Consider the following 10,699-nt stretch of genomic DNA (forward strand, 5'->3'; position numbering starts at 1 on the left):
CTCCTGCATGTGTGAGGGCTGTTTGAAAAGAAACCGTTACGGGCACCCCTGAACGAATTTAATTGTAAGTCTACTTCCTAATAACAACAGGAAGATTATCTACTGAGAGTCTTATAGAAAACTGCATTGAAGATAACCTTGATTGGGTATCCACTACAGCGCTGGTCATTTGTTTCCCTTTTTCTCATGGCCCTAACTGTATTGAGTTTTTATATTCTCCCCGTGCTTGCGTGGGTTTCCTCCGGGTACTCCGTTTCCTCCCACAATCCAAACATTTACTGGTAGGCTAATTGGCTCCCAACAAACATGAACCCTAGAATGTCTGTGTGTGTGCGTGTACATGTGGTAGGGAATATAGATTGTAAGCTCCACTGGGGCAGGGACGGATGTGAATGTTCAAATATTCTCTTTAAAGCCATGCGGAATATGTGTGCGCTATATAAATAACTGGTAATAAATAAAAATACCAAGGTTAGAAGTGGTGAAAGTGCTCCCTGAAAATTATGTTGGCAATTAAACCAAATGTTCTGCTAATGGTGGTGCAGTCACATAGCTGTGTGCAAATTACCACATTTCATTGGAGATGTATCAAAGCTTGGAGGGGTAAAGTGGAATGAGAGAAAGTACCCTAGTGATCAGCTTCTGAGTGCCACAGCTGGTTGGCTGGCATATTATCTCTCTCCAAGCTGTATTATGTTTTCCACTTATTGCAATGCGTGTAACACACAGAGAGAGCCTCAGTCAATTTGCACACACTCCGAGGTAGAGGCACGTGTGGTAGCGAATATAGGGGCAGATGTATTAAGCATGGAGAAGTATTTATAGATTTCTTTACAGATATACAGAAAATATGCTCTCTAGCCTAATTGTGCTGCAATTTCCACATTCTCTAATGGGCAGGCTGGTGATCGGGAATATTAAACATGTTTAAAAATCGTGATTTCCCTGACCCTGTCTGAAAACGGTCATGATCGACAAATTTGGGGATTTTTTAAAATTAAGAATTTTCCCAATGGATTGCCAGTCTTCGATGGTGGAATCAATCGGTGATTCGGGGAAATGGACTTTACCTGTATCAATATGAGCACATTGACAACTATTTTGACACCCTTAAGATGTGTACACATGGAGCGACCTTATTGCCAGTGATTTGTATGTGCTGTGCGTGATACATCGGGGGGTGCGCGCTCCCGTGTTCAGCCCCTGATGGCATGCTCCTGCGACCAGCTGTTTCCCCCTGGCAGGGTGTCTCTGGTGACTGATGAAAATGAGAAACTGAACAATATATTGCACCATGTGTACACAGCTTTAAAGCTAACCGAATAAATGCTTCATTTTTCTTGAAAAGCTTTTTTCTTATGTAGAATGTCATTACTTTGCTATGTCATATAATAAAACAAAGAAACTGTAAAGAGAAATGTATTGCTTAATACTAAAATATAGAGTAAAATAGCCTGAATAAATGTGCTTGAACTCTTTAATAAAGGTAGTAATTGGAGTAAAGTGATATTTCAAGCCAATAGCTTTCTTGAATCAACATCACATACAGTATGTCTTTTAGTGTTCCCTCTAGAAATGAGGGCGGGTAGGGCGCTGCTGCATGGGGGCAGCGCAAGGGGGCGGACCGGGCCCACCGACGTCAGTTGTGAGCGGTCCCAGGCAGCCGACGTCACAAAAGGGGCGTGCCCGGGCCGTGACGTCATGAAAAGGGGCAGACCAGGCCGCCGTCACTAAAGGAGGCGGGCCCGACCCCGCCAAAGTTACCGTGCTGCCGGGGAAGCGATGGGAATCGCCATCTAAGGCAGCGCTGCGCTTCCCCGTGCACACAGCCAGGGCAGGCACCAGTTTTAGCTAAAACAGCCTAGAGGGAACACTATCTTCAAACGTGTAATCCGTCATTTAAACTTGTTTCAATTAATACATTTTTTAAAGAAAAGCTCACCATACCTACTGTGAAACAGAGGAATCTCTTTTACAGCTGCTTTGCTGCGTCTGGCATGTGATGCCTTGTATCTGTGCAGGGCAGAATGGGATCTGAAAACTATAAAGGTGAGAAACATACTTCCCAGTGTCAGAAAGCTCTGTAGGATAATGGCCGAAAACACAAAGCTGAAAGCACCCAAGTATGTATAAGAAAAGAAAATTGGACTGTTCTGAAGTGGCATTCTATGAGTGCTGATCTAACAAGCTCTATGGAAACAGCTGAAACCTATAGTCTGGAGAAAGCACCCATCATTCCAGCAACAGATGGAGCAGTTTTTTCAGGTGGAGTGAGTCAAACTACCTACTGACATATGCAGAATGCTCAGTGAGATCTAGAAACATTACTTGATTCCTTCTACAGGTTTTGCAACAAAATATTAGAGCAAGGGGGCCTATCATTTTTGTCCATGCTATTTTTAATTTGTTGTTTAATAAACCGTACAATATTTAATAAATCCAGTTTACCTATCCTATTTTTTAAGAAAAACAAATACCGCACATGCGCATATTCTCTTATGCGCATGTGCAGGGCTTCTCTGCAGGCGCCCTCACCGACTTGCAAAGTCAGCATGTCGTTCTCACACACGGGGGGTAATAAGAACGCCCAGCATTTCATGGGCATCCCCATGCACAGGCGGGACACAGTGTACCAGGGGCAGGTGGCTGACGTCACATGAGGTCTTTGTCCCGGAGCCCTTAGATTTAAGTCAGTCTCCATTTATATTTGCGAGTCTATGAGAAATCATTCGATGGTCACCGATCATCGAATGATTTCTCCTGCTCTAGGCACATGCGAGTGGATTTGTTTTTATAACACATCCCCTCCCATGGTTGCGAGGGGATATGGTGATGGGGGAGGCTATCTGGGACTTGGTAAGCTTCGAGCTTCACGGCTTACCGAGTCAACCAGAATGAGGGCCTCTATTTTATCTGTGGTTATATAAACTTTATTTCCTCTACCTTCCCCCATGGCAGCCATTACTATGGGTTCCTCCCTTCTGGGTAGTCCTTCGGAAAAGAAAAAAAGACACCAGCCCCTATAAGAAGGCTCCACCTCCCTGCTCCGGTGTCTTTTTTTCTTTTCCGGGTAGTTGGAGAAGGGCTTACCCTGTGAAGTGCTGCCTGGGAGAGAGACCGCTGCTCAGGTATTTTTGACCTTGTTGCAGTCAGCGGGATCCGGTCCCAGTATATTGTGCCGCATGCGAACCCATTACAGGGGGGAGCTGAGTCGGTGGCACCCGCAGGGATACACTGATAGCGGCGCCGGAGCGTTGCTGTGTATGTCCCTGGCCTGTGTTAATCTAATCAGAGAACAGGCGGGTGTCAGGTGGTGTGCGGCGTGACGGAGCGCGTCACTTGCATATCAAGTAGCCGGCTGAGGAAGAAGCCGGAAGACGCCGGAGACGCGTGGAGTGAAGCGCTGCTGCTGCGACAGGAGTACGGAGACGGAGAGTGTCGGACAGAGCGGGTAAGAGGAATGAATATACCCGCTGTATCACCAATGTTTTCCGGAGCAATAGTAACGGCATATGTTACAATAGATATTGTGTCAGAGTGGAGACAGTGAGAAGTAAAGAGTGAAGCACTGCTGCTGGAATTACGCTGTCAGCTGGACTGAGGTGATTACTGATTACTGTGCAGTAGGAGTGTGAAATGAGTGCCTTCAGTGAGGACTTGTCCTGAATATCTTTTATATACATGCTCTTTGTAGTGCGCACCACCTTAATAATTATGGAGGAAGAAAACCGGCAGGCTGCTAGGAAGTCAGGGTAAGCCCAGATAAGTTTTTCTTTGGTGGTGGTCATTGGTTTTTTATTTTTTGGGTGACACCACTATAGTGATTAGGCTGTGTTTTTGTTGGTAGGTCGGAGACCAGCAGAGAGAAAGAAGCCAAGCATAAACGTTCTCATAAAGCTAAATGCAGTTCTTGTGACAAATCTTTGCCTGAAAAGCATGTGGGCAACCTATGTGAGGCTTGTAAGACCCCGCTGCAAATACCAATGGTTCAGATGAACAGTCTGGTAGATATGCTGAGAAAGTCTCTGTCGGATACTTTTATGACAAAAGAGGATTTTTCCAAGATGAGATCTAAGCGAAAACATGCTGTGTTAAGTGATTCAGATGAATCAGTGGAAGCAACTGGCAGTGTGCATATGTTGGATCAGGATCCTGACATGGATGATGAGGATCAGGTGCAGGACAAGTCTGACTCTGACTTTAGCACAGACATGATTAATAATTTGTTGGGGCTTATTCACAAGTCACTTAACATACAAGATCCGACAGAAGATCTTAACTTGCAGGAGATGCTATTTAAGGATAAAAGGAAAAAGAATAAAGTTTTTCCATTGTCTTAAACCTTAAAGGGGGTGATTTCTGATGAATGGAAATGCCCAGATAAAAGGGTTGCCATTCCAGGCAGAATTGCAAAGATGTATCCGTTTGAGAGGGAGCAAGTTTCATCCTGGGATGAGGCCCCTAGGGTGGATGCAGCGGTCTCCAGGATATCCAGGAAGTCTACGCTTCCACTAGAGGACGCAAACATTTTTAAGGATCCCATGGAAAGGAGGATCGAATTGGGCCTTAAAAGGCAACACTTGGTAGCAGGGGCGGCATTAAAGCCTGCTGCAGCAATGGCGGTGACCTCCAGAGTTCTCAGAGGCTGGTGTCAGCAGCTTGAGGCTGACGTATTGGATGGCATAAAGAGGTCTGAGTTAATCAAAATGATTCAGGACATACAACTGGCAGTACAGTTCTTGTGTGAGGCCTCTTTGGACTCAGTGCGTCTGGCTGCAAGGGCAGGGGCCACTACAGCAGCCATCAGGAGAGCCTTATGGCTAAAGCCATGGGCTGCAGACGTCCAGTCAAAGAACAAGTTAATGTCTCTTCCGTTCCAGGGTGACTATCTGTTCGGAAAGCAACTGGATGATCTGGTGACAAAAATTTCTGGGGGCAAGTCGGTTTGGTTGCCTCAGGATAAAACTGCCAAGAAGAATGTGCCTAGTAGGTTCAACAGATACCAGCCACAGGATTATAGGGAAGCCAGGAGTTATAGGCCTGGCAGGGCCTATAGAAGGGGATCCTGGATATCCAGGGCGAATTTTCGGGCCCAAAGAGGCAGAGAAAATAGATTCCCTTCCAAAAAGGAACAGCAATGACGCCGACCCTCAAAGGGTAGGTGCCAGGCTGTTAAAATTTCATCAGGTCTGGCAAAGGTCCACCACAGACAGGTGGGTCTTGGAAATCATCCAGTCAGGATACAAGATAGAGTTCAAAACATGGCCAGGAAATCTGGTAGTAGAATCCCCTATTCCCAGGGACAAAGAGGAAAGGGAAGCTTTATTTTTGAGTTTGGAAGAAATGATGGCCCAAGGCGTGGTCACTGTAGTACCAAGAGGACAAGAACCTCTAGGGTGGTACTCTCGTTTTTTTGTTATAAAAAAAGCATCCGGAGGTTTCCGTACCATTCTGGATCTCAGACGTCTCAACAAAAAGGTGCGGATCAGGCCAAGATGGAGTCAATCAAGTCCATACTTCCAGAAATAGGTCCAGGAGATTTTATGACTTCAATAGATCTCAAAGATGCATATCTTCATGTGCCAATATTCGAGGGACATCGAAAATTTCTGCGCTTCCATTCGGTTTGGCAACTTCCCCACGGACATTCTCAAAGGTACTGATAGTACTAATGGCAAAATTAAGACAAGAAGGCATAAAACTATGGCCTTACCTGGACGACATACTTATAGTGGCAAGCTCCAGAGACATTGTGCTACGTCACACAGAAAGAGTGATTCAATGTTTGGAGCAACATGGGTGGCTTATAAATCGAAAGAAAAGTCATTTAGAGCCAACTCAGAAAATACAGTACTTGGGAGTGATAATAGATTCCAGCCAAATGAATGTAGCATTAACCGCCGACAGGAGGTTGAAGTTGATACAACAGGCCAATATGATGCGGATGAGATCAACAGTGAGGTCACAGGACTGTATGAAGGTACTGGGACTCATGGCGGCCGCACTGGAGACAGTGCAATGGTCCAGGTTTCACATGAGGAAAATGCAGGCTTGCTTTCTCATGCAATGGAACAAGGACAGCAAAGATCTGATGCAAAGAATAGTTTTGACAAAGGCGGCAAAATTAGATTTGGCCTGGTGGTCAGACGACGATCGGCTAAAGCAGGGAAGGTCATTCGCCGCCATGGAACAAGTAGTCGTGACTACAGATGCCAGTCAAACAGGCTGGGGGGCAACTTGTGGTCCGGAGATTGCACAAGGAAGATGGTCCCCATCCTGGGGAATGGCACACTCCAATGTGAGAGAAATGGAGGCAGTGGTCAGAGCGTGTCGTCAGTTCCAGAGGCAGATTTAAGGCAAAGAGCTCATCATCAGATCAGACAATCGGGCTGTAGTGGCCTATATAAATCGCCAAGGCGGAACAAGGAGTCGCAGTCTGATGGAAGTGGCAGACAGATTGTTGGCCTGGGCAGAGTCTTATGTTCTAAACATAACATCGGTCTTTCTAGCAGGGAAAGAGAACTACATGGCAGACGAATTAAGCAGGAAGGCCTGTCTTCCAGGAGAATGGTCGCTCAACAACGAAGTTTTCACCATGTTAGTGAGGAGATGGGGTCTACCTCAAGTGGACCTCATGGCCTCAGCAGAGAACAACAAGGTGCCAGTGTATTTTTCTCGCTTCAAGGTTACACAAGCAGAGCAATGGGACGCGCTGACGGCCACCTGTTGGATGAGGCGCGCCTATGTTTTCCCTCCGAATCCGGTAATTCCGAGATTGTTGAGGAAAATTCAGAGGGAGAAAGCAGAGGTGATTGCGATTCTGCCTTATTGGCCATGGAGGGCGTGGTTTGCTTCAGTACGCCAGATGGCGGTGGAAGAACCGTGGACGCTTCCGTCAAGACCCGATCTCCTAGTTCAAGGGCGGATATGTCAGCCGCAACCATCGACCTGGAAGTTGACGGCCTGGCGGTTGAAACCAGGTCATTGACTGAAAGGGGTTTTGAGGAGGAAGTGGTCCAAACCCTGCTCAAGGCTAGGAAGGGGTCCACTTCTGCAGCGTATTACAAAGTGTGGAAAAAATACGTATCAAGGTGTAAGGAGAAAATGCAGTCACCGAGGGAAGTTACATCAGTACTAAGTTTTCTGCAAGTAGGACTGCAGATGGGACTGTCCTTAAGTACTTTGAAGGTACAGGTCTCAGCCCTGTCGGCAATGTTGGACTGGGACTTGGCAGGGGACAGGTATGTCCGAAGGTTTATTCAGGCAGTGAGAAGACTGAAACCTAAATTTAGATCTCCCATGGCACCCTGGGACTTAAATTTGGTGCTTGGGGTGCTTATGGAACCTCCGTTTGAGCCCTTACATGAAATTTCATTGTTATTTCTTTCTTGGAAGGTTTTATTTTTGGTGGCAATTACGTCTGCAAGAAGAATTTCAGAATTGCAAGCGTTGTGGGCGGAAGAGCCTTTTCTAATTTTTTTTGAGAATAGGGTAGTTCTAAGAACTAATCCACAATTCCTGCCAAAGGTTGTGACAGAGTTTCACATAAATCAAGAGATTGTTTTGCCCTCTTTTTGTATGAATCCTACAAATGAAAAGGAGAAGCGTTTGCATAACTTGGATATTGTGAGAGCGCTAAAGGTTTATGTTCAGAGAACAAAAGAAGTTCGAACTGTCAAGAATCTTTTTGTTCTAACAACTGGTGCTAGAAAGGGTCAAATGGCCTCAAAAGCGACATGGGCATGGTGGATTAAGGACTGTATACTTAAAGCGTATCAAGTGAGGCAAAGAGAGCCACCTGTGAGTTTGAAGGCACACTCTACAAGAGCAATGGCCGCTTCCTGGGCGGAGAAAGGATCCGCTTCAGTGGAAGAATTATGTAAGGCGGCAGGATGGTCGTCGATACATACATTTACAAAACATTACAGACTGGACGTAATGTCTTCAGCAGACGCTAAGTTCGGAAGGAAAGTTCTTAGCACAGCTCTGTGAAAGTTTGAAGAAGTTTTCTGAAACTATGATTTGCGATTATTATGATTTCGAGGAGGCAACAATTCGGTGCTGGTTGTGAGTATGCCCTCCCAAAAATAACTGCTGGGGTATGACCCATAGTAATGGCTGCCATGGGGGAAGGTAGAGGAAATATCAGATTATTACCTGGTAATATGTTTTCCTCTACTCCACCATGGCAGCATATATTCCCATCCCTTACGAATTGTTGTGTATTGTGTTATGTGGAATAATTGTTTCTGTTTATGTATTAAAGCTGGAGAATGCAAGACACCGGAGCAGGGAGGTGGAGCCTTCTTATAGGGGCTGGTGTCTTTTTTTCTTTTCCGAAGGACTACCCAGAAGGGAGGAACCCATAGTAATGGCTGCCATGGTGGAGTAGAGGAAAACATATTACCAGGTAATAATCTGATATTTCAGTGTTTTATGGCACAAAATGTCAACCGTCCTAAGGATAAAGTCAACTATGTTGACATTCATCATATATACAATGATAAAATGTCGACATTACGTCCTGGTGACTTATCTACTCCTAGTGGTTGCAGTGGCATCATGCGGATCCCGGTGGTCATGTGGCCATTACTATTAGAGCAGACCTATTATCCTCTGGGGTTCCAATAAGTTTTTGACAATTATTACTACCCATAATCCTCCCTCTAGTAGACTAGTGCCTAACCCTAACTTACTCCTATGCTTAATTTCAACAGTGATATAATTTACAGCAAGCCATCATGATCAATTGGTGTATGGTACAAAATGTCAATAGTCAAAACATTGACACTGCCAATGTGAACATAGTGGTGCCATTTGAGTCATAACTGTGGCCTAACCCTATTATTGTGCATGCCATCGACTTGTGTTTGTAACTGTCCAGCAATAGATGTCCAGAATTGTGGTGTGCACGGAAAGCTTCTGCTTCTTGATGAAAGAACATTTTGGTCTTGGCTGTTTGTAATTTTTTTTTTCCTCTGGTTTCCCTATATTAAGAATGAAATAACTATATGTTTAAACTCTGATTTACTAGATGAAACCTGTGGCACCCTAAGCACTGTTCCACTGTCAAAACTATTGGTGTGTAATTCCCTTATTTTCCTATAACTATATATAGCTGCTGTTCCAATGAAAACTTCCCATAGTTTAATACAGTGGTTCCAAACCCTGGTCCTCATGTATCCCCAGCAGTTTACATTTTCCAGGTCTCCGCACAAAACCACAAGCAAAATAATTATGTCCACCTGTGGGTCTTTAACCCCTTCATGACAGAGCCAGTTTGTGCCTTCATGACAGAGCCCTTTTTTTCAAATCTGACATGTCTCACTTAAGTGGGGATAACTTTTTTTTGCTTTTACTTATCCCAGTGATTTTGAGATTGTTTTCTCGTGACACATTGTACTTCAAGTTAGTGGTAAATTTTCGTCGATACAGTCTGTGTTTTTTTGTGAAAAATACCAAAATATCGTGAAAAAATGGAAAATTTAGCAATTTGCAAAATGTTAAATTTTCTGCTTGTGAGACAAATAATCATACCACTCAAAATAGTTAATAACTAACATAGACCATATGTCTACTTTATGTTTCCATCATTATTTCAACTTCCTTTTAATTTTTTTGGACACTAGGAGGCTTACAATATGAATAGCAAATTCTCAAATTTTCATGAAAATTTCAAACACTGATTTTTTTAGGGACCAGTTCAGTTCTGATGTGACTTTGAGGGACTTGTATGTGAGACACCCCCATAAATGATGCCATTTCAAAAACTGCACCCCTCACAGTATTCAAAACAGCATTTTGGAAGTTTGTTAACCCTTTAGGTGTTTCACAGGAATTAAAACAAAGTGTAGGTGAAATTTCAAAATTTCTTTTTTTTTGCAGAGTTTCAATTTTAATACATTTTTCTAACGAATACAGTAGATTTTACTAGAGAAATGTGACTAAAAATTGATTCCCCCAATTCTTTTGTTTTCAAAAATATCCTATATGTGGCCCTAGTGTGCACGTTGACCAAACCACAGGCTTCATAATAGAAGGAGCACCTACTTGATTTTGGAGCCTCCTTTTTATGAGATTTTTTTTTAGGCACCATGTAGGTTTCTAGGCACCATAAGTGCTAAAAGTTAGGAACCTCCCCCACAAGTCACCCCATTTTGCAATCTACACCCCTCAGGGAATTCATCTAGGGGTATAGTGTACATTTCAAACCCCCAGGGGTTTCACCAATTTTGGTACAACTGGGATGTGAAAATGGAAAATTACATTTTTTTACACAAACATGCAGTTCTGGCTCAAAATTTTTCATTTTCACAAGGAATGAAGGAGACAAAGCACCCCAAAATCTGTGCCCCAATTTCTCCCGAGTACGGCAATGCCTCACATGTGACCAAAAAATACCAGTTGGGTGCATGGCAGGACTTAGAAGGGAAGGAGTGATTTTTGGATTTTGCAGCTCAGATTCTGGTGGAATTTTGGTGGGTGCTATGTCGCATTAGCAAGACCCCCCAAGCACCAAGACAGTGGAACCCCCCCACAAGTGACCCCATTTTGCAAACTACACCCCTCAGGGAATTCATCTAGGGGTATAGTGTACATTTCAAACCCCCAGGGGTTTCACCAATTTTGGTATAACTGGGATGTGAAAATGGAAAATTACATTTTTTTACACAAAAATGTACTTCTGGCTCAAAATTTT

This window comes from Crinia signifera, chromosome 2 (assembly GCF_055691185.1).
Source record: "Crinia signifera chromosome 2, ASM5569118v1, whole genome shotgun sequence".
Taxonomy (NCBI): Eukaryota; Metazoa; Chordata; class Amphibia; order Anura; family Myobatrachidae; genus Crinia; species Crinia signifera.